The following is a 23,081-nucleotide window of genomic DNA, read 5'->3' on the forward strand; positions in this document are numbered from 1 at the left end:
TACAAATAATCACAATAAATAATATTAAATAAAGCAAGGCTGTATCGGATCTAGCATTAAACTGTAGTGTGAACCCAGGCAAAAGAATTCTGCGAGGGAGGGAGCCTATGTCCTATTCCAGTAGCTTTTCCTATCCTGTGTTAGACCCCTAGGTGGTGCAGGTGAGTTTCCACAGAAGGGAAACCCATTATTTTAGCAGTTTTCAGATCTATCAAACTCAAAGGAAAGCCACTCAGGGAAAAGTTGCGGGAAGTCCTCTGAGACTGCAAAGTAAGTGTAGGACAAGCGAAGCACAGGGTACATGGTGGCCCTTTATGGACAGCAGCAGGTCTTGGAACACCAATGAGATATGGTCCACCTACCTGCCTTGCAGCATCTGATGGTGGGATGCCCATAGGCAACTGCGAAAAGAGCTTCAGTAGCTTGAAACTGGATATTGTCAGCATTTTATTGACAGACTGCTTGCTTGGCTGGATTTCGGCTTTGTTCTTAAATTCTGCGCAAGGTAAGATTTTTTTCCATAAGAAATTTATGTTTGGAGAAGCTAGATACTCTTCGTGGCGGCGATCGGGATAAAAGCAGTCAGAAAATGTTTTCAAAATACTTGTCATTTTTAATATTTCGCGAGACGCGCCTCCGCTCATGGGATGTGCTGAAAGCCCTGGATTCCACATTTTTATCCCCCCCACCCCCATATCTCTCCCGAACAACTGTGTGCACGTTCTCCATTGAGGATTCATCCAAGTGTGATGTTGTGTTTCTTTGTAGTGCCCATGTAATACAGCATGGAACATATATCCAAGAAGTTGGGTTTTTGCTATATGGCTATTTGCAATAATGGGCAATAAGCTTTGATAGGTGGGTTGTTGTTGTTGTTGTTGTTGTTGTTGGCATTTTAGAGTTTGTGCTTGGAGATTGCAGCTTCGTTATTTGAGTTGTACAGAATACCAGCAATATGTTTATAACTTATATGCTGACGGGAACAAAGAATATTACTGCAAGGCACCTCGGCACCCGCCGGGATGAGGTTGATTGAATGTGGGGAATTACATACCTGTAAATACAAGTTTAGGAGCATGTACGGTTTTGTTTCCAGGAGAAAGTTTTCTCAATATTGCTAGAGCAACAGGGAACCCAAGCGCTAGAAAGAAAATGATTGCATTCTGCTAGATCTTTAAGCATGTTGTTTAGCATTTCTGACCAGCAGTGGAAAGGTAGACGGAGACATCTGTGAGTTCCAGGTAATGCTGTTTTTACAGTCATACAGGCTAAAACATTTAGTGGATCTGTTCCTTGCATGACTATAATGGATCTGATCTTCAGCTGTCTTAAAATCTGCAATAATCTCGAGACCAACGTTGATTTGCACTGTGCAAGAACGTAAGAGCTGTGCAGACCAACAGCCCATCTAATCATCCTTTGGCCAGCAGTGGTCACTACATTCCTGCAAATGGATAGGACAAGAAAAGGCAGCTGTTTGCTCTCCACTTCCATCCGTTTGCTATATGGCATAGGCATGGGGCATCTTTATCATGAGGATCAAGGCCTGAAGGCACAGAACATACCTCGCTCCATAGGGTGGAACACAGTCTTTGCTCACCTAAGTTTTGTAAGCATGCCCTGACCACTTTGGCAGTTCCCGATATTCCTGTGTTTCGTTCCAGCTCAGCTATATAAAAATAGCTTTCCTTGTTTTTCGTGGCAGTGTGATTCTGCAAGGATCAACTCTTCAAACTACCTCCTCAAAGGCACCAACTAATGTAATTTCCTGCTAAAAAGCAGGGTGGTCTCTGCCTCTGCTCCAACCTGCTTTCCCCTCATCAAGCTATGCAGAGAGAAGAGCACACCACATGAAGAGTCAGGTCAAGTGAATAGCGGCCGACGCAAGCTAGCCAGCCATGCCCTGAAGGCACCAATCCCTCTGGTCACTAACCAGTCTAATACAGCAGGCAGTTCCTTCCCCACCCCAGTGCGGTCAGACCCTGACCATTAGGAAAAAGTCCCGCGTCCTTATTAAGTCATCCAGTCAACATCTTGCCTTTGGGCCAATTAATTTTTCTTACTTCTCCATTTTATTTTATTTTACAAATTAACATCAAATTTGTTGGTGTGACAGTATCTTCCATACTCCCAAGGATGATGGGGAGCAGCAATTTCACATGTGGGGAAGGAGCCCGTTCTAAATTTTATGGGCTGGATTTTTTCTTCTGTGTTCTCCCGTGCTAATAATTTGACATTTCAGTTGCTGCAGTATATGATACATATTGCAGGGACCAAAGTATGAATTATATATGCCCTTAAATTCCCCTCTCAACTGTTGGATGCTGTATGCATCCACTGTTGTTGCTGCTAAAACTATCCCAATATTTTATTACCATGCTCTGTTTTATTGCTGCTATTATGCATGGCAGTAAAACAAAATATGTATCTCTGTCAACATCTATGCAGTTTTTTCTTCCCTCCTTACTTTCATAAGCTGGAGGAGTCTAACTTTCTAGTCTCTCAGTGCAGGCGCGCCAACTCTATGAGGCTGAGGTATCTACAGCCCCCCCCCAATGTCTGTACCCCCTCTTATCTTGAGACGGCAGAGAAGGGTTGCACAGTGCCAGGAGAGATGCACAGACCAGTGCGGCCTGGCACACAAATGTTACATCGGGAAGATGCCTGGTCGGCACTCTCCTGATGCAATAGTTGTCTGTCATGCATGTGACGTGTGTGACATCATATGCACGAGATGTGCATCGCACGCTTGATGTGCAACTCGGCACCTACGCCGTCTCAGTGTGTGCCACTCTAGTTATTGTACTGTGCCAATGAACACTTGGAAGCAGAGACTTGGCTTCTATAAATTGTGCAGTGCTAATTTATGTAGGGGCATTATGTACTTCTGAGTTTCTGATGCTTTGATTCTGGGATCTACTCTAAGCAATATGTTATGAGGCTCATTGCTGAAAACTTATTGAGCGAGGGGCCACAGGACTGGGCATGACAGGAGCCCCTTGGGGTGTTTCCTGCTGATAGGGGCAGAACTGAGCGTGGCCATCATCAGATACGTTCTGGATATAAAGCTGCTGCAGAGTCAGTGAAACTGTACAAGAGCCAAATGAATGCAAGATAATCAAAATGGAAAAAAAGTAGTAATTGGCTCAGGTGGGCAAAAGGAAGTCAGCTAAATGACTCAGATTAGAAGTATTTAATTTAATCTTCCTTGGCTGAGGAATTCTCAAATATTTCATTTAAGAAAGCCACCAAGGAGAAAATAATTATTAAATGTTAATGTTTGTAATTATTCCCCCAAGACATTTTCTTTTTCATTCTTGAATACACAGGCAAAAGAAAAGGAAAAAGCTAAGCAAAGGAAATAAATTGCCCCTGGCAGCTGCTTTCTTGGCTTCAAACAACATTCCCTGTGCCAAAGTTTGACCTTGCTTAAACTGACACAAATCTGGAGTTATATACTGCTCTTTGATTTCTAGTGAAATCATTTGTGATCTGGGTATGCAGGAAGCCCAATGGCCCAGAGTCTATGTATCCCACATGGGACCACAGGAAAATGTATGCATGAGCAACCGTCACACATGCCAATTTGCGCATGCGATGCAGAAGTGCAAATAATATGCAGCCCAATCCTATGCATATCTTTCTCAGAAGTAATTAATGCAATGCTCAAAGGGATTTGTCCCCTAGTAAGTGGGCACAGAATTGCAGCTTTAGACCATCAGTTAATTAAACACTACTACTTATAACTGTGAAATAAATGTGAAGGCAAATATACTGAGGATCCGGGTGCGGGAGGGCAGAGGTGATGTTAATAGCACTGCTGAAACATTGTGTTTAGAATTATGTCCACTTTGACAAAAAGACATTAAAAATAATTGGAAAGCGTTCAAGAGAAGAGTTATGAGAATTTTTAAGGATTGGAAAACAAGCCTAGCAGCTAGCAACTTAACACGATCAAGCTATTTATCATATCAAAAAAAAGTTGAAGAGGTGAGTTGTCCACAGGGTATAAATACTTTAACGAGGAGAAAGTATTTCATAATGAAATGCTCTCTAACCTAGAAGAGGAAGATAAAATATTAAGAAATGTGCAAAGTTCAAATTCATTCAAAATAGGTAGGAAACAAATTTCTAATGCTGAGAAATAAACCACTAAGAAATATTGCTCGGGATGTGCAGTTTTGCATCAGCCATCCTGCAATACAAGCCAAATTGTATGTTAGAATACGGTTTGACCCAATGCAATATGCATGTCATTAAATGCTGCATTTTAAAGGAAATTAAGGTTGCAATCCTATCCTACACTCCCTTTCCTGGGCTTAAGCCCTGTTTCATTCAGTTGGGCTTACTTCTGAGTGGACATGCAGCATTGCCCTGTAAATTATGTTTAATGGTTTCACCATCCACATGGTGCTCAGAGAACAATCTGCACCTAAACATTGGCAAGACAAAGGAGATGGTGTTGGACTTTTGGAGCAAGAGAGGGGAGCTAGCCCCATTGTATATCGGGGGGGGGGCTGTGTGGAGAGAGTCTCTTCCTTTAAATACCTGGGAGTCCATCTTAATGAAGACCTAACTTGGAAGGTCAATACAGCCAAGGTGGTTAGGAAGGCCCAACAGAAACTTTATTTCCTTAGGGTCTTTCGAAAGAACAAGGTTGGACAGCAACTGATGATTTCCTTCTATTGGTCCACGATAGAAAGTGTTCTCTCATACTGTACAGTCATACCTTGGTTTAAGTACGCTTTGGTTTGAGTACTCTCGGTTTAAGTACTCCGTGGACCCGTCTGGAACGGATTAATCCACTTTCCATTACTTCCAATGGGAAAGTTCGCTTCAGGTTAAGTACAGACTTCCGGAACCAATTGTGTACTTAAACCAAGGTACCACTGTATTACGGTGTGGTACGCTGGTTTGACAGCCATGGACAGAGAGTCCCTACGGAGGGTGGTGAAGACAGCAAACGATATCGTCCTTGAGTCCGCTAGATGTCATCGCGGGAGACTGTTGCCTAAGAAGAGCGAGGGACATTCTCATGGATGACTCACACCCTGGCCAGCACCTTTTTAATCTCCTGCCCTTGGGCAGGAGATATAGAAGCACGATAAACCACACCAACAGTTTGCACCCGTGGGCCGTGAGGCTGCTGAATGGAAGACAGCAACATTGCAGCTGATGTTCGGGGTTGCTGGTCGTACGACAGCACCCAGAGTGTAACAAGGACTGAGAGATTTGGGGGGGGGGGCTCATTTAATCCCACTGTAAACAAGTGGTACAGTGACAATAAAGTATTTCTATTTCAGCCAGGATCCCATAAGTAAAAATCATAAAAATGGACTCTGATCTGCTTCAGTCATGCTTATCTATGCCAATTCCAAGTATAACCTAATGGTCTGGTTGGGCTGTTTATGCAGAGATTAAGACCATGGAGGAAGCCTTTGCACCAATACAAGCTCTTTCTCTGCATTGGAGGGACCGCAAATGCATGGTACCACTAATGTCAAGAATAAAGACTTGAAATGTGCTTCTAAGTGAGCCTTCTACAATGCAGTGAAATGTCAACTTATAGACTCCTGCTGACCTGCTTCCTGAGTTTGGAGGCCTACAATCTCATTGACTGGTTGTGGGGCAGATAATCCCACAGCAAATATGCTATTGCTGTCAGGCTCAGAGCATGCATGAGTCACTAGGCATCACAGCAGGAAGGTATCCACAGATGTAGAGGTGCTCACACCAGCACTGAAGCTTTCCCCTTCCACTTTAAGGCAATCCTCCTACCTATTTCATGTGTTGCAGGACATATATGTACTCACAAGCATTCTCTGCAGGGATGGTTTGGGGACAGGAGAGAGAAGCAGGTCAAATCAAGCTATAGGTGGCCAATGGACCGCCAGTTGGCCATGCCTGATTTCGACAAAGAGAAAAATGTGAAAAATGAGCCACTGGCGTGTGGTTTTGGATATTTGCCCCCGGTGGTAGCTGCTGCCCATCAGGACTGATGGGGTGGAAGGCCAGGAAGCCAAGAATAGGTGGAGTCAGAGCCAATGACAGGCAGAGCCAACTAATTCTAGTTTTGCTTCCAGCCTCCTCGCTACTGAGTTATACAACATGAAATCCTGAGACTAAGGAGGAGAAAGCTGACAGGCAGTGCCATCACTTGGACAGGTGGGGATTGGCAGAGAGCAGACTGGGGTTAGTAGAGCAGTCTCACATTCACCTAGATGAACCAGCTTTGTATCCCATTTAGCTTTCCTCTGGGTCTAAAGCTTTTAGGCCTGATATACCTGGCCAGCTCGTAAGCAGGGGTCACAGGGTACCCATTTGAAATGATACAGGGAGTCATAAGTCTGAATCATCATGAACAGAAAGATAAAGGATAAAATATACTTCAGATGTGGTGGGTGTTGTTGTTGTTGTTAACATCAGTAAAGTGGGCATGGACCTTTTTGGTTTCCCCCATTTTTGTTAGAACTGAATCTACACTGGGGTTTATTATTATTATTATTGGTGTTAGCTCTGTATCATCAATCTTTCATGCATGCTCTTTCACATCTGCTGCTATTTAGGAGTAGGAAACTTGCCTCATTTATCATTCTGTAAAGCTTCATGTGTGCTGACTGTATAACACCAAAACCACCTGCAGAGCTATGGCCTACTTTCAGCCTGAATGCCAGAGCTCCAGGGGTATGCAGCATAGAGTAGGTTTCACTCGTCTGCAGTTTGCAGAAGCCCCTCCTTTTACAAAACACACAGGATAAGATTCCAACATACCATCAGGCACGGTGCTAGGGCTTTTTGCACCCTAGGCTAAATCACCTTCTGGCGGCTCCCCCCGGCACATGCGTCATGACGCGTGCACAATGCCGCTGACGCCGCTGCGTCCCCTCCATAGGCGGGAGGGCGCTGAGCTCTCATTTCGGCTCGCATGCCTCCCGCCTATGGAGGGGATGCTGTGAGCTCTTCAGCGGCCGCGGCAGCGAGCGAGCGTTGGCGTCGGCAGCAACAGCGCCCATAGCTGAAGGCTTCAGCTACGGGCACTGCCGCCGCCACCACCACCGCTCGCTCGTTGCTGCCGGCGGTGGCGGCAGCGCGGGCGGCTGGTGGGCAGGCTCAACAGCGCCCCCTCCATTTCGGCGCCCTAGGCCAAGGCCTAGTTTGCCTAAATGGAGGCGCCGGCCCTGCATACTATCTACTTCTGCTGTGGGGCATCTCCTTTATCTTCTGCCCCAAGCACTGGGGGGTTGGAGGAGCCTCTAAGGGACAATCTCGGTGATTCGCAGAGAGAGCAAAGAAACCAAGCACCCCGTTATGCAAAGTAGATATCTGGGTTCATTTTTAAAGATGTATGTACACATGTTTCTTCTTTCTGAAACAGGAACTGTTCACACATGTAGATTGGGTATAGCTAAAGTGATGGATTGCAGGTGCAAAGGAAAAATTTGCACACCGCACTCATAATTTTCATCTGGCATCAGCTCACCTCAAAAAACAACAGCATGCCTTTCAATGAGACAGCCCACACATTTGACTAAAAGTCATCAAGCGATGAGTAATCAAGGAACAAGCAATCAAGTTCACATGCAGAATGCTCACAGATAAGATTAGAAAGGTGGGGTAGAACTACTTTGACCCATAAGTATTCAATAGCTTAAAGACTCGAGTGTTTTCTTTTTAACCTGGGATGCTATTTTAAAATAAAGGCAACCGGGGTGGGGGTGGGGGAGGAAGAGCACACTTCAAAACCCACAGGATCACTATCTAAGAGGGAAAGGAAATTCATGAATTACAAGCCTTAGTCAGTGTATCGCAGATAGGCCTGTTAAGAGTCAAACTGCCTACAGAGACGCTTCTGAGTCATGAGATAACACTGCCATGGTGTGATTTTCAAAACATACAGATGTGAAGCAAACTGTGTGTTTACCGCAACCTTTTCGCTAAAGGGCCTAAGGCGGATAGAGTGATGGTTAATATCTTCACAGGCGCCTTCTGGCTGCAATTCTCCAAGCACGTTTTCTGAAATAGTGCCATTGATCCTGGAGAAAAACCCACCCTCCACGAACAACAGCTCGCTAGGGTTTTGAGAAAGCTTCTGCTTTTGACGCCTCCCTGGGACTGCAAATGGCACAAGCTGATGGTGGTATCCTGCCAGGTGCTTTTGACGTGATTTGCAAGATAACACACAAGAGTAATTAGTATTTGACAGTTGACATCTTACGAGGTTTCACATTTGAAGAATGCCAGCGAACGGTGCCAACGAGTCTAAAGCATTCAAATCCAAAGGTTCAAAATGCAAATGTGAGTTATGTTTTTGAAATCTCGTGCAAAAATCTGATGGGCAAAGTTGCATGAAACCTCGGGTATTTGTTTCGGTTTTATTGTGGACCAGGCATAGGCAACCTTGGCTCTCCAGATGTTTTGGAACTACAACTCCCATGATCCCTAGCTAACAGGGCCAGTGGTCAGTTGTAGATCATCTGGAGAGCCAAGGTTGCCTATGCCTCTTGTGGACCAAGCTTGCCATGGAATTCTATGGACCTTGTTGTTTAGTCGTTTAGTCGTGTCCGACTCTTCGTGACCCCATGGACCATAGCACGCCAGGCACTCCTGTCTTGCACTGCCTCCCGCAATTTGGTCAAACTCATGTTCGTAGCTTCGAGAACACTGTCCAACCATCTTGTCCTCTGTCGTCCCCTTCTCCTAGTGCCCTCAATCTTTCCCAACATCAGGGTCTTTTCCAAGGATTCTTCTCTTCTCATGAGGTGGCCAAAGTATTGGAGCCTGAGCTTCACGATCTGTCCTTCCAGGGAGCACTCAGGGCTGATTTCCTTAAGAATGGATAGGTTTGATCTTCTTGCAGTCCATGGGACTCTCAAGAGTCTCCTCCAGCACCATAATTCAAAAGCATCAATTCTTCGGCGATCAGCCTTCTTTATGGTCCAGCTCTCACTTCCATACATCACTACTGGGAAAACCATAGCTTTAACTATACGGACCTTTGTCGGCAAGGTGATGTCTCTGCTTTTTAAGATGCTGTCTAGGTTTGTCATTGCTTTTCTCCCAAGAAGCAGACGTCTTTTAATTTCGTGACTGCTGTCACCATCTGCAGTGATCAAGGAGCCCAAGAAAGTAAAATCTCTCACTGCCTCCATTTCTTCCCCTTCTATTTGCCAGGAGGTGATGGGACCAGTGGCCATGATCTTGGTTTTTTTGATGTTGAGCTTCAGACCATATTTTGCGCTCTCCTCTTTCACCCTCATTAAAAGGTTCTTTAATTCCTCCTCGCTTTCTGCCATCAAGGTTGTGTCATCTGCATATCTGAGGTTGTTGATATTTCTTCTGGCAATCTTAATTCCGGCTTGGGATTCATCTAGTCCAGCCTTTCACATGATGAATTCTGCATATAAGTTAAATAAGCAGGGAGACAATATACAACCTTGTCGTACTCCTTTCCCAATTTTGAACCACTCAGTTGTTCCATATCCAGTTCTAACTGTAGCTTCTTGTCCCACATAGAGATTTCTCAGGAGACAGATGAGGTGATCAGGCACTCCCATTTCTTTAAGAACTTGCCATAGTTTGCTGTGGTCGACACAGTCAAAGGCTTTTGCATAGTCAATGAAGCAGAAGTAGACGTTTTTCTGGAACTCTCTAGCTTTCTCCATAATCCAGCGCATGTTTGCTATTTGGTCTCTGGTTCCTCTGCCCTTTCGAAATCCAGCTTGCACTTCTGGGAGTTCTCGGTCCACATACTGCCTAAGCCTGCCTTGTAGAATTTTAAGCATAACCTTGCTAGCGTGTGAAATGAGCGCAATTGTGCGGTAGTTGGAGCATTCTTTGGCACTGCCCTTCTTTGGAATTGGGATGTAGACTGATCTTCTCCAATCCTCTGGCCATTGCTGAGTTTTCCAAACTTGCTGGCATATTGGGTGTAGCACCTTAACAGCATCATCTTTTAAAATTTTAAATAGTTCAGCTGGAATATCATCACTTCCACTGGCCTTGTTATTAGCAGTGCTTTCTAAGGCCCATTTGACTTCACTCTCCAAGATGTCTGGCTCAAGGTCAGCAACCACACTACCTGGGGTGTACGAGACCTCCATATCTTTCTGGTATAATTCCTCTGTGTATTCTTGCCACCTCTTCTTGATGTCTTCTGCTTCTGTTAGGTCCTTACCACTTTTGTCCTTGATTATGGTAATCTTTGTACGAAATGTTCCTTTCATATCTCCAATTTTCTTGAACAGATCTCTGGTTTTCCCCATTCTATTGTTTTCCTCTATTTCTTTGCATTGCTCATTTAAGAAGACCCTCTTGTCTTTCCTTGCTGTTTTTTGGAAATCTGCATTCAGTTTCCTGTATCTTTCCCTATCTCCCTTGCATTTTGCTTGCCTCCTCTCCTCCGCTATTTGTAAGGCCTCGTTGGACAGCCATTTTGCTTTCTTGCATTTCCTTTTCCTTGGGATGGTTTTCGTTGCTGCCTCCTGCATAATGTTACGAGCCTCCATCCATAGTTCTTCAGGCATTCTGTCCACCAAATCTAAATCCTTAAACCTGTTCCCCACTTCCACTGTGTATTCATAAGGGATTTGATTCAGATTGTATCTTACTGGCCCAGTGGTTTTTCCTACTTTCTTCAGTTTAAGCTGGAATTTTGCTATAAGAAGCTGATGATCTGAGTTACAGTCAGCTCCAGGTCTTGTTTTTGCTGACTGTATAGAGCTTCTCCATCTTTGGCTGCAGAGAATATAATCAATCTGATTTCGATGCTGCCCATTTGGTGATATCCATGTGTAGAGTCGTCTCTTGTGTTGTTGGAAGAGAGTGTTTGTGATGACCAGCTTGTTCTCTTGACAGAACTCTATTAGCCTTTGCCCTGCTTCATTCTGAACTCCCAGGCCAAACTTGCCAGTTGTTCCTTTTATCTCTTGATTCCCTACTTTAGCATTCCAATCCCCTGTAATGAGAAGAACATCCTTCTTTGGTGTCATTTCTAGAAGGTGTTGTAGGTCTTCATAGAATTGGTCAATTTCACTTTCTTCAGCACCGGTAGTTGGTGCATAAACTTGGATTACTGTGATGTTAAAAGGTCTGCCTTGGATTCGTATCGAGATCATTCTGTCATTTTTGAGATTGCATCCCATTACAGCTTTTGCCACTCTTTTGTTGACTATGAGGGCCACTCCATTTCTACTACGGGATTCTTGCCCACAGTAGTAGATATGATAGTCATCCGAACTGAATTCGCCCATTCCCTTCCATTTTAGTTCACTGATGCCCAGGATGTCGATATTTATTCTTGTCATCTCATTTTTGACCACATCCAGCTTACCTCCATTCATGGTTCTTACATTCCAGGTTCCTATGCAATATTTTTCTTTACAGCATCGGACTTTCCTTTCGCTTCCAGGCATATCCGCAACTGAGCGTCCTTTCGGCTTTGGCCCAGCCGCTTCATCAGCTCTGAATCTACTTGTACTTGTCCTCCGCTCTTCCTCAGTAGCATGTTGGATGCCTTCCGACCTGAGGGGCTCATCTTCCAGCGTCATAACTTTTATATGCCTGTTGTCTTTGTCCATGGAGTTTTCTTGGCAGGGTTACTGGAGTGGCTTGCCAGTTCCTTCTCCAGGTGGATCACGTTTAGTCAAAACTCTCCACTATGACCTGTCCATCTTGGGTGGCCCTGCATGGCATAGCTCATAGCTTCTCTGAGTTATTCAAGCCCCTTCGCCACGACAAGGCATTGATCCATGAAGGGGGCTATGGACCTTATTCTTAGCTAATTAATAGCAGACAGATGTTGCACTATCTTAGCTCTGGATGGAGAATAAGATGGCCTATGGGACAATTTTCAGGCTCAATTTAAAGTGTTGCTATCAAAGTCCTTGACTATTTGGGAAATTTATTGGAAGGGCTCTTTATACATGCATGGACATTTCTAGGTGTCCAGAAGCTAGAAAAGAAGTTTATTATCTCTCTTAAACAAGAGTAGAATGGGAACAGAATTTAAATTGGTCTAGGTCACATCCACACCATATATCTGAAGCACATATAACTTCTTCCCAAGAATCCTAGGAACTGTAGTTTATCTCTTGCAGATTTACAATTCCCAGCACCCTTAACAACACACAGTTCTGGAGATTCTTTGTGGGAAGCAATGTGCTTTTAATGAATGGTGTGGTTGTGACCCTATTCTCTGATCTGCCACTAAGAAATATCAGGGTATAAAGGATGAGGTCTCCTTCACGGTGGTCCCACGTCAGTGAAACTCCCCCAAAAACATTGCGTGGCCACCCTCTCATGGTATTTAAACTTATCCTGAAATTACGAATTTTTTCCAGCTTCCACTGCATTATTTACAAAATAAGAAATTGGGATTGCCGTATTAATATATCAAAACTAGCAATTAAGCAACATCAAATTAAAACATGGTGACAACATTTTAATCTGATGTTATGTGCTTATATTTGCTTTTGGATTAAAACATTAATACAATACATATCAAAACAATTCATACAATGACATCTGAAAAGTAGTGACTATGGATTGTTTTATAGATTGTTTTGACATGTATTGTATTAACTTTTTAATCCTGATTTCTTATATTGTAAACTGTCTTCGGTTTGGCTCCCAAACAGCAGGATGAAAATGACTTAATGAAAACACTAAATAAACAGGATGGCTGCTCACATCTGTTGCCCGTGAAAACACATCTAATAGGCTTTCTTTACTACTCAGGTTATGTAATTCTATATATAACAGAAGTGTTGTTCCATGCAAATACTGCTACTAATTGCCCATGGTATATTATCCTTAAACACCCTAGAAGGAGTTAACAATACAGTGGGATTTCAAGAATGTTATAGCTACTGTGAAAAATTATAATATACATGAATATCTAATCCTAGATTAGGGCTGCCATATGTCCAGAATTTCCTGGACATAGCTGGGATTCTTCCGTCGAAACTGGCATCCGGGCGTGATTTTCGATAAGCGTATGACAGCTACAGTATATAAAAAAATAGCTAACAACAACAGCTCTGCCAAAACAAAAACAACAAAACAAAACAAAACACACCCAACAACTTTTGTGTCCGGATTTTCGTGTTTTCAAATGTGGCAATCCTATCCTAGATACTGTAGTAATAATCCCTAAATTGTTGGCATCAGTCTGTCTTGAAAGGCAATGGAGTTCACCTCCAAGGGTGAAATCAAACTGCTGCATTAGCAGCACCAAAATGACGGCCTGTCGTGCAAGCCAAAACAGTGTGGATCCTGGGCTGCCCAGATGACAAGACGACACCCACCCCCCGGCCCCGCGGGCCTTGCTGAAGTGGTCCAAAGGAAAACAGAGCAATTGGCTGCAAGGACTTGCTGGAAGGATGCGTACAAGGCGCCACCCAACCATCTTAGGGACTCCACTCCAGATTTGTGTATGGTTTACTCCTTAGCCTGTTCTTCTCCAGAATATATCCCGCAAGGCACCAGAGAGTTAGGATCAGAGTTTTCCCTCTAGATGGGCTACCTCCCAGGGTGACGAGCCCAAACAGCACCTCTCTTCCCTTCCCTCTACAGCACGTGCAGAAACTGCCTTCTTGAACCCTCTAGTGTCTCATCTGCTCAATCAGCTGGAGCCTGTCTTTGCATGCAGGGGAGGTCCCTAAGTAACCGAGGGTTTGAGCCCCATTGGCTATCGTCACCCGGTTTAGCTGCCTGTTCATTTCCTGGGGTGTGGCTGCTGTCACATGCTGACAGCTTCTAGGAGCCACAGGACCCCTGATCGCAGGGTGGGGACCAAAGATGGACAAACTACCCTAGAAGGAGAACGACGTGTTCCCCCAGATGTACTACCCTCCCCTAACACCCCATACACCCAAAAAGGAAAGGAGTTAATCATACAGGAGTGGGATTTCAAGAGTGTTATAACTACTGCATTTTTTTAAAAATATGCACGAATATCTAACTCTATATTGTAATAATAGGATCTGTGTTTTCATAGAATTGCACAAGATTGTATTTTGTTGTGTTTTGTGGCTCCGCACCACCACTCGGCTGCAACATTCGGCATTTGGATACAAATTACAATCTTTGGGTTACACTGTGGAGAAAAAAATAAGCATCAAGCTAGCTAATAATCTGTTGAGTCTATTGGAGGAGACAGTACTTTTTAAAACCATCCCAGATCCTTGCCCCATTTTGGCATAGATTCTAGACATCTAATCTTTTATACATGTCCAGTGTCTTGGCAACTCTCAGGAGATTCCCCCCTCCCCTTGCTTGCTGGTTTTGATTTATGATCCTTTCATAGAATAATCCTGTCAGTCACCACACTTTGAGTTCCCCTCTCTCCTGCAAGATGATATAGAGATTTATACTTTCCCCCAGTTGCCTTGGAATTATTAGACCACGCTATATATGCAGAAACCTTTTGTAAGACTTCCAGTTAGTGGGTAATGCCCCTTTCGGATGACTTGGACTGCCAACCTATGGCCCCTGGAATGATAATGATGATAGTGCAGATTAGGCTACAGACTGAAAATTACCATCCTGGGGCCTCATTCTGGAGTGTAATGCAAAAAGGGTTGCATCAAATGAAGCTGCCCTGTTAGCATAAGGACTTGGACTTGTACAACAGAAACCCAAATTGTTTCCTTGCACACATTTATGAGAATTTATCTGATCCTTAGCATTCTAAGAATTGACTCATATTTCTGTGACTGGGGTAAGTGCCTTAAAAGTTATTCCAAATACAAACTGTAAATGAGCAAGTGGTGTGTGTACACACACACACACACACACACACACGTGTATATTCCAATATTCCAAAATATTCTAATGTGGAATGCATTTGCTCAGCGTTCCATGCAATTTCCCCCACCCATCAGTTTTTCCATTCTCTCCCACCAAAATAGTCAGTCAGCATTCCATGCCTACTGAGCATGCTCAGGACACATCGGCCTGGTTTTATTGGCCCCCTGAGGTTTTCTAAATGTTTGTTGCCTTTCTGCAAACCTCAGGGATTTCCCAAGCATGCTGGTCCCTCCCTCTTGCGAGTGGGTGGCACAGTTCTGGCTACATAAGAACTGGCACTCAAGAGAACCGCGGCCGCTATTATTGATGATGATGGTTATTGTGTCCTTCCAAAACAAGCACTGCCGTACTTTTGTATGTATTCGTGTTGCTATTTTTATCCTGTTTTCACAACATATAATGCAATGCGGGTGTTTCTCAAACAAATATTTTTCTTGGCTTATCTAGTGAGGGTTAAAAAGACAGCTGTTATGATGAAAAGCAATATATTTGAGTTGACTGGCTCTTAGATGTGTTGATCATCATGCGCTGTTTGATTCTTATCTTATTCATTCTGGAACACGATTTAAATATTGGAAACCTCAAGGCTCAGAAACAAGCCAGCTGCAAGCTAGGCAACCGCTGAAGAGCATCATGACCTAGTACCCAGTGCTGGTTGGAGGATCAGAGTTGTACATCTGGAAACACTGGAGCCTAGAGGAGAGATGGGGAGCCTTTGTACTTCCATAAATAGTTGGACTACAACTCCCATCATCCCAGACCATGCTGAGTGAACAGGAGCTAAAATCATCATCAGGGACTCAGAATCCCCATACATAATCTCGAGGGCCTCTTCTTAGTATGAATGAGAATCATTCATGTGCCCTGGTAACAGTGCTGTTGTTATCTATCCTAATGTGGCTAGAAGAGAAACAGAGGATCCAATACAGTGGTACCTCGGTTTACAAACACAATTGGTTCCGGAAGTCTGTACTTAACCTGAAAAGTGCTTAACCTGAAGCGAACTTTCCCACTGAAAGTAATGGAAAGTGGACTAATCCTTTCCAGATGATCCGTGGAGTATTTAACCTGAAGCGTACTTAACCTGAAGCGAACTTTCCCATTGAAAGTAATGGAAAGTGGATTAATCTGTTCCAGACAGGTCCGCGGAGTACTTAAACTGAAAATACTCAAACCGAAGTGTACTTAAACCAAGGTATGACTGTACACGTCTCTCATGTGCCTGAAGAAACAAGTGGCCAAAGCACTTTATGGGGTTATAAGCATTTTGCAGAGGCAAATGGAATTCACATGATGGTAGGAGGGACAGAGATAATTACTGTATATTGAAATTACCTAAATCTGTTACAGTGAGACTAGCAGGATGGACAATAGATAGTTGTTGCAGCTCTCACCTCACAAAAGTCCCCCTTTTAAAAAAGAATTCTAGTTATACAAATAATATGTAGGGTTTAACTGTTTCTTATAAAAAGTGTATGGCAGTGTAGGAGGGTGGTGAGCAGGAGCATATGGATCCATGACCTGCAGAAGTGTTCATCTGACTCAGCTGTCAGCTCATTTCCACAGCCCTGAAACAAATTGACAATTGATGGTGCCCGACATGGAGGCTTGTTTTTTTTTTTTCATTTTAAAGACACAAATAGTGCTTTTTTGTGCAATCTTATACATGCCTATTCAGTGGGACTTACTCTCCAGGAAAGAGTATGTATGATTATAGCCTTGCTGTAACATTCAGGTGCAAACCAGATGTGAGGTGCAGACCTTGATGGGTCTCCTGATGTTGTTGTTGCTGCTGCTGCTGCTGTTAAAAGCAGCTGTGTGAAGGATCCAGTTTGGATCAAGACCACAACACTGGAAGAAGGGACTCAACCAATTCCTGCCCACCTGTTTCCCCCCACCCTGAGCTGCTACTAGCCATTCTGGGATGGAGTGATGAGTAGCTTTGATGGGATGTGTTAACCCTTCCTCTTTCAGTTCAATGAGCTTGAGCCTATTTGTGGCCCCCAGCTTCCTAAAAAAAATGGCCAGGTGCTGTAAGAGGTACCAGATAACAGCAGTGGCTGTATGCAGTCAAATACAGCACAATCAGATCCTCCAAGTGTCTTTATTTTTTAGGGACAGTCCGAGATTGACATAAGCCGTTCCAGTTTCTGATTCGATCCTGGAATGACCTGCTTTTCCTTAGGACGTCCTTATTTACATTGGGTATGCAATATGCCTTTCCTATTTTCATCAGAGAAACATTGGAGCTGATGTGTGTATTTTCTTCAGGAAAATATTGGAGAGTGTGGAATAGGATGTTCCTATTTTCATCAGAGAAATGTTGGAGCGTATACACGATGCACTTTTGAACATCAAGGATGAACCAGTATGGTTTCACGCCACAAATGTTTGTGTGGCCTCAGGAAGGAGAAACTGCAAAATGGGTTTGATATTTGGCTAAAATTGCGAAGCACAATCCATGTAACTAATGCATGAGTGACTGAAATGAAAGGGGGAATTCATGATCCTAATCTGGTCCCCAGTGACGTAAACTGGTAATTAGTTCAAAACCACAATTTGCTCCCGTAAATTATTTTCGGTAAATTCACTAGGAGTTAGATCCGACCGTACACACACACATCATTTCGATTTTTACAGACGATCCATATACATGAGAACTAAAGAGAAACTGAAAGACGAAGAGTCAAACTATGTGTGAAGCCATACCTGCCTTTCTCCATCAAGCTACAGTAATAAGAGCTTCAGGGGGAAAGCTACTATGAGAATCTCTTCTCTGCAGTGCTTGTTGTTGTATAAATATTCATTAACAGAGGGTTCATTATGCATATGCTATGCATATTTCCTCAGAAGTACATCCCACTGTGTTTGATAGGGCTTGTTTCCAGGTAAGTGTTCATAGGCTGCCTAAACCCATTAACCTGGGAGTGTACCCCATTGAGGTAAAGTCGGGATCAAAAGGACTTACTTTTGAGCAGATATGATTAGGGTCCTTATTGTGGGTTAAACCACAGAGCCTAGGGCTTGCCAATCAGAAGGTCGGAGATTCGAATCCCCGTGACGGGGTGAACTCCCGTTGCTCAGTCCCAGCTCCTGCCAACCTAGCAGTTCGGAAGCACGTCAAAGTGCAAGTAGATAAATAAGTACCACTCCAGCGGGAAGGTAAGCGGCGTTTCCGTGCACTGCTCTGGTTCGCCAGAAGCGGCTTTGTCATGCTGGCCACATGACCTGGAAGCTGTACGCCAGCTCCCTCGGCCAATAAAGTGAGATGAGCACCGCAACCCCACAGTTGGTCACGACTGGACCTAATGGTCAGGGGTCCCTTTACCTTTATTCCCCGATGGACTCTAAGGATAATTTGCCAACACAATGGACTACAGCAGGGGTGGACTTCAACTCCCATCATTCCTGACCATTAGCCATGCTGGCTGGGGTTGATGGGAGCTGAAGCCTCTCAACAGCTGGAAGACCACAAGTCTCCCATCTCTGGACTGAAGGTTTTACATAATATAAAGCTGTATCCCATAGCTTTTATCTTTGCTACTTGGGATTTCGTTCCCTATCACCATGGAGGGGAGCCAAAGGAACAACACTTCTCAAATGAAGAGTGTGTCATTTTGGTTGTAACTGAAATGGAACTAGCTCATTATTCTTTTGTTGTTGATGCCGCCGCTGTTGTTGAAGGATACCTGACTGAAACGCCTAACAATATTTTTGCCCTTCAGGTCATGTTAGCGGAAACTTTGGAGATTAGGTTTTCGGGGTAAAAAACAAAAAAACTTCGTTTTATGAAACAAGATTAAAGCGAAGCAATTAAAGGATAAGGCTCATATTTAATTTTCTCCCTAAAATGTAATTTTTCATGCAGTGACAACCTCAAACCCTTTTCCAGTTTTATAGCTATTTCACATTTGGCACAAAGAACAGGAAACCATCTGTAGCAGACCAAGATCATCACAAGGCTATTCACAGATATGGGGGGGGGAGGGGAAGGCTGAGATGAAAAGCAATGAAACGTTAACTTTAAATGAAAGCTTTGAAGGTGTGCGGAGGATGCTGGTTTCTGCCTTGGGCCTTGATCTCTGCAAACAAACAAAAACCCTGAAACAATGAATAATTACTCTTATTCTTAGAATAAGAAGTCGAGTATTGTAGTACAAGGACTGGAGTACATTCATAGTTTTGCAGCTCAAATCCATACATGTTTACTAGAAAGAAAGTCCCCCTGAATTCTATGGAGTTCCCGAGTAATTAGATTTCTCTGTTTTCCTGAGGTCTCCCCTCTCCCACGTGACCCCATTTTGGGGGTCTATAGTGTCAACAATCATTGTGCATTCTCCTAGCTGCCACAGATTTAAACTACAGTGGTACCTCGGGTTGAGTACTCAATCCATTCTGGGGTGCTGTCCGCACCCCGAAAAGTACTCAACCCGAGCGGCGATAGCACCCATGTGCGAAGCGTCGATAGAGTGCTTATGTGCATGCGCGCACGGTGGAACCTGGAAGCAAACACTTCTGAGTCCGCCGAGTATGCAACTTGGAAGTACGCAACCTGCAGTGTACTTAACCCGAGGTATGCCTGTATGTGTTTTATTATCTTCAAACCCGACAAGTTACGTGCAGATTAACAGTTTAAATAAACGTTGCAAATAATTAAAACCTATTGAACAGGAGATCCATTGTAAAACTACTTTTTGTTTTTCTCTCACCTTTTCAAGTTCTACTTTTGCTGAGGCTCCCTAAAAATGGCCTGGTTTGGATGTAACACTAAGCCATAGCTTAGCATTGTTGGAACAAGCCCCCTTAAGACTTGGTGGTTGACCATTCCGCCTGCCCATATTATTATTATTATTATTATTATTATTATTATTATTATTATTATTAAAATTTGTATACCTCCCTATGCCCGCCAAAGGAGGATACTGGAAGAATCTACTTCTAGATTTAAACTAACCATGGTTTGTTATTGTGCTTAATAAGGAGAAAGAAACTGTGCTTAAACTATGTTTTCTTGAAACAAGCCAGGATCAAACTGCGGTTTCTGATCCTGGTTTATTTTTTAAAAAGCCCCTCAAAAAACCAATAGTTTAACCTAGCCTCAATTCCTGGTGGAAGCAGTGGAGCTTCTCCTTGAGAAAGTTTACACCAGCATTGGGCTTTTCATAATTTATATTTAAAAAAATAAGGGAGCTCTCAGATGGCCTGTTTGCTGAACATTCATCCTGATTTGTTTGCAAAGAGATTAGGGGATGTTGGCTATTTAATGGACTCTTACTCAGATTTATTTGCTGGGAGATTAGATGAAGTTGCATCAAAGCAAATGTTATTCCACACTTCCCAGTGCATTTTCCTAAGAGACACTAGGTAGAAATGTATGAAACTGATTCAGAGTGGGTGTGGAAGGAATGAACACAGTAACCCGATTCAGAGTATAACCACAACAAACAATTCGGATCTTAAGAAATACATTGTCACTAGATCTTATGACAACCACCAGCATAGACATTCTTTAAAGAAAGCTAAGACTTTTTAATAGGGCCATACCTATCAAAGGCGATATTTGAGGATGGGATTTCCATATTTACAGATAGGAACAACAGCAGGATATTGTGTCTTGCTTAAAAGCTTCCCTCAGGGTGCCCGGTGACTGATGTATGAGACAGAAGGCTGGACAAAGGCTTTTGCTCATCTTGAGCAATGCAGTTCCCCATTCTTTTGTTCTCATTATTCACCCCAGGATTATAAACTAAGCTATTATTTGGTTCGGCAAGTTTTAGGACTGGGCCATACATTTTATGATTGTAGCACCTCGGTGCAGAAAATTACCTTCCAGAGAATTACTTTCCACATCTAGATAAGAACTGCAATTAGATTTAATTGCTGGCAAATGGCAACTAAACAATATTTTAGATGTGTGTTTTTCTCTTACTTTGGGGGAATCGAGGGTTTTTCCAGGCAATTCAGAACAAGCATGCCCTAAACAGCATTTGTAGGTAGCAAGCAACGAAGTCCCACACCAGCAGGACATCTAGTCCTCCTGTAAAGGGAATGATTGCCATACTTTGTGCAACAACATAATCAACAGGAAAAGAAAATGAAGAATAATAGTAATGGAATAAGAGATTATTGAAATGACATTGTGAGGTTGTCAGACAGGAATGGGATTTGTTATCTCTTAGTGTTTTAAATAAAACGTTTCATGATTACAAAACTGGGGAGCTCACATCCTTCAAGAACTTTTATTTTATTCTCAAACCCACAACACGGCATGATTTGGGCGGGATCTACACCAATTGCAAAAATGCTTTAAAAAAATGTAATAATAGCTCTCAATGCAGTTTCCCATTGATGATGGATTGCTGTTCTACAGAGCCCTCTGGCGTCACATTTTTATAATGCATTTTAACGTTATAACTGACCAGTGTAGATTTGCCCCTAGTGAAGAGAAATGGTGTGTCTTGTATTTGCATACTCACACAGTAACTTCTAGGTATTTCCAAAACACATACAGCCAGACTACAAAGACAAAAATACCACTATTTCCTCAGATATAAAATATTGAGTGTTGTTTGGGAATTCTAAGAAAGAAAGAAAAATCAAGGAGTTTTGAAATGAGTGATTAAAATCAGTTCAGTTTTTAAAGGTTCTGGCTTTTTAATTAAAAATGGCATTCAACTGAATCCAAATACACAGGTAGATGAAAACCTACTCCTTGATCTGATGAAGCATCTTGCAAAAAATTGTTAAAATCAGGGCAGTTTTGAGAGATTCAGCCCACCATGTTGATTCAAAATGGTGGCGAATCGCCGTCAACATAGACAAAAACCTACTCCTTGAGTTCCCTAACCATCATGCAAAGTTTGGTTACAATGTCTTAAGTGGTGTCCAAATGGATAACCAACAAATGAACAATTTCCCAAAATATATAGTAGAAAGTAAATATATCACATACAGCATTTGGAAAAGGTACTAAGCCTACAATTTGATCCTGACTTGTTTTTAGGAGGTAATTTAATTATTGCTTGGTGTTATACTAATATTATATATTTGATGTTAGCCGCCCTGAGCCCAGTTTCGGCCGGGGAGGGTGGGATACAAATAAAAGTTGTTGTTGTTGTTGTTGGTGGTGGTGGTTGTTGGTTGTTGTTGTTGTTGTTGTTGTTGTTGTTACAATGGAAGAACAAGTGGAGAAGTGCCAGGATAGAACACAACGTTTAGTGAATTAAAAACTAAGGCTGTGCACTGGATTTCTCTGGGGCTGAAATCCTGAGCCAAACTGGGTGTGTATTCAGAAGGATTTGGACCTCAGGAAGGAAGGAGAGGAAGGTGTGAGTGAGAAGGACAAACTGCAAAAAAGGAGGGACCTACCACACAGCTGTGTCTTCATTGGAGAAGGAGGGGAATAGACTTTCCTTCCACGCCTCTCCTTCTTCCTGCCCCTACAGCAGCACTGGGCAGGACTTGATGTTCCTTCTTTACAATTGTTGAACAGGAGTATTCAATCCTGTGTGGTCCTGTGTGGTGCTGCTCCTTTGCAATCTGATCCTTTGTGGTGTTGGCACACCCCCTCCCAAATATATTTTTAATACGTTCAAATAGGTTTTTTTAAAGAACCCTTTAAAACTCCTTTGCTACACCCCTGAATTGATTTAGGGATGGATCTGATGACCACCACCACCACCCCTCGGGAGAACAGGATGAATTGGTCTGATCTGGTGGCCACAGATCAAGACCACAGGGTGGATTGGGAGGTCCACACACACCCCTAGTAAAATCTCATTTTGTGGAATGGGCCCATGCCAGTCTTTCAAACGGGTAGGGGTGGGGGGAGGAAAACAACTATTCAGGGCATCCTGCAGCCAAGATTGAAAGCTGTCATTTGCTAAAATGTTACTTCCCAGCCCCTGTGATTGCAGGGAGAGAAGAATCAAAACGTGCCACAAGCTCAGAAGCTCTTAAGACCGATTCAGAAAAGCCTAACATTAATTGTTGTGCAATTCATATTTCCCAAGTACATTTTGTGACGGCTGAGGCTCTTGATTTGTGGCTTTTCGCATTCGGAGTTAATAATTCTGAGGGGGTGGGAATGTCACAGAGGAAGGCCTACATGTCTATTAACTTCGTCTTGGCACCTATCGTGTTAATGGAAAAAATATGCAGATTTGATGATTAGCTGTAACTAAAATCTACAGCCCTCCAGCCACGATGTGCTTTTCGATGTGCTCTAAAGTTACACCAAGTAAGTTGTCTAACCCTGGGTTAGACTCTAAGGC

General features: G+C 43.2%; 1 protein-coding gene across 1 annotated transcript in view; it reads left to right on the top strand.

Annotated features, from left to right (window-relative positions):
• The first annotated feature begins 235 nt into the window (after window positions 1-235).
• Window positions 236-23,081, top strand: part of EDAR (ectodysplasin A receptor) — a 76,835-nt gene continuing 53,989 nt past the window's right edge. Inside the window, exon 1 of the mRNA XM_060273400.1 lies at window positions 236-505. The gene's annotated coding sequence lies outside the window, so the exon portion shown is untranslated. The remainder of the gene's footprint in view (window positions 506-23,081) is intronic.

The sequence above is a fragment of the Zootoca vivipara genome, chromosome 4, assembly GCF_963506605.1.
Source record: "Zootoca vivipara chromosome 4, rZooViv1.1, whole genome shotgun sequence".
In the NCBI taxonomy this organism is placed as follows: Eukaryota; Metazoa; Chordata; class Lepidosauria; order Squamata; family Lacertidae; genus Zootoca; species Zootoca vivipara.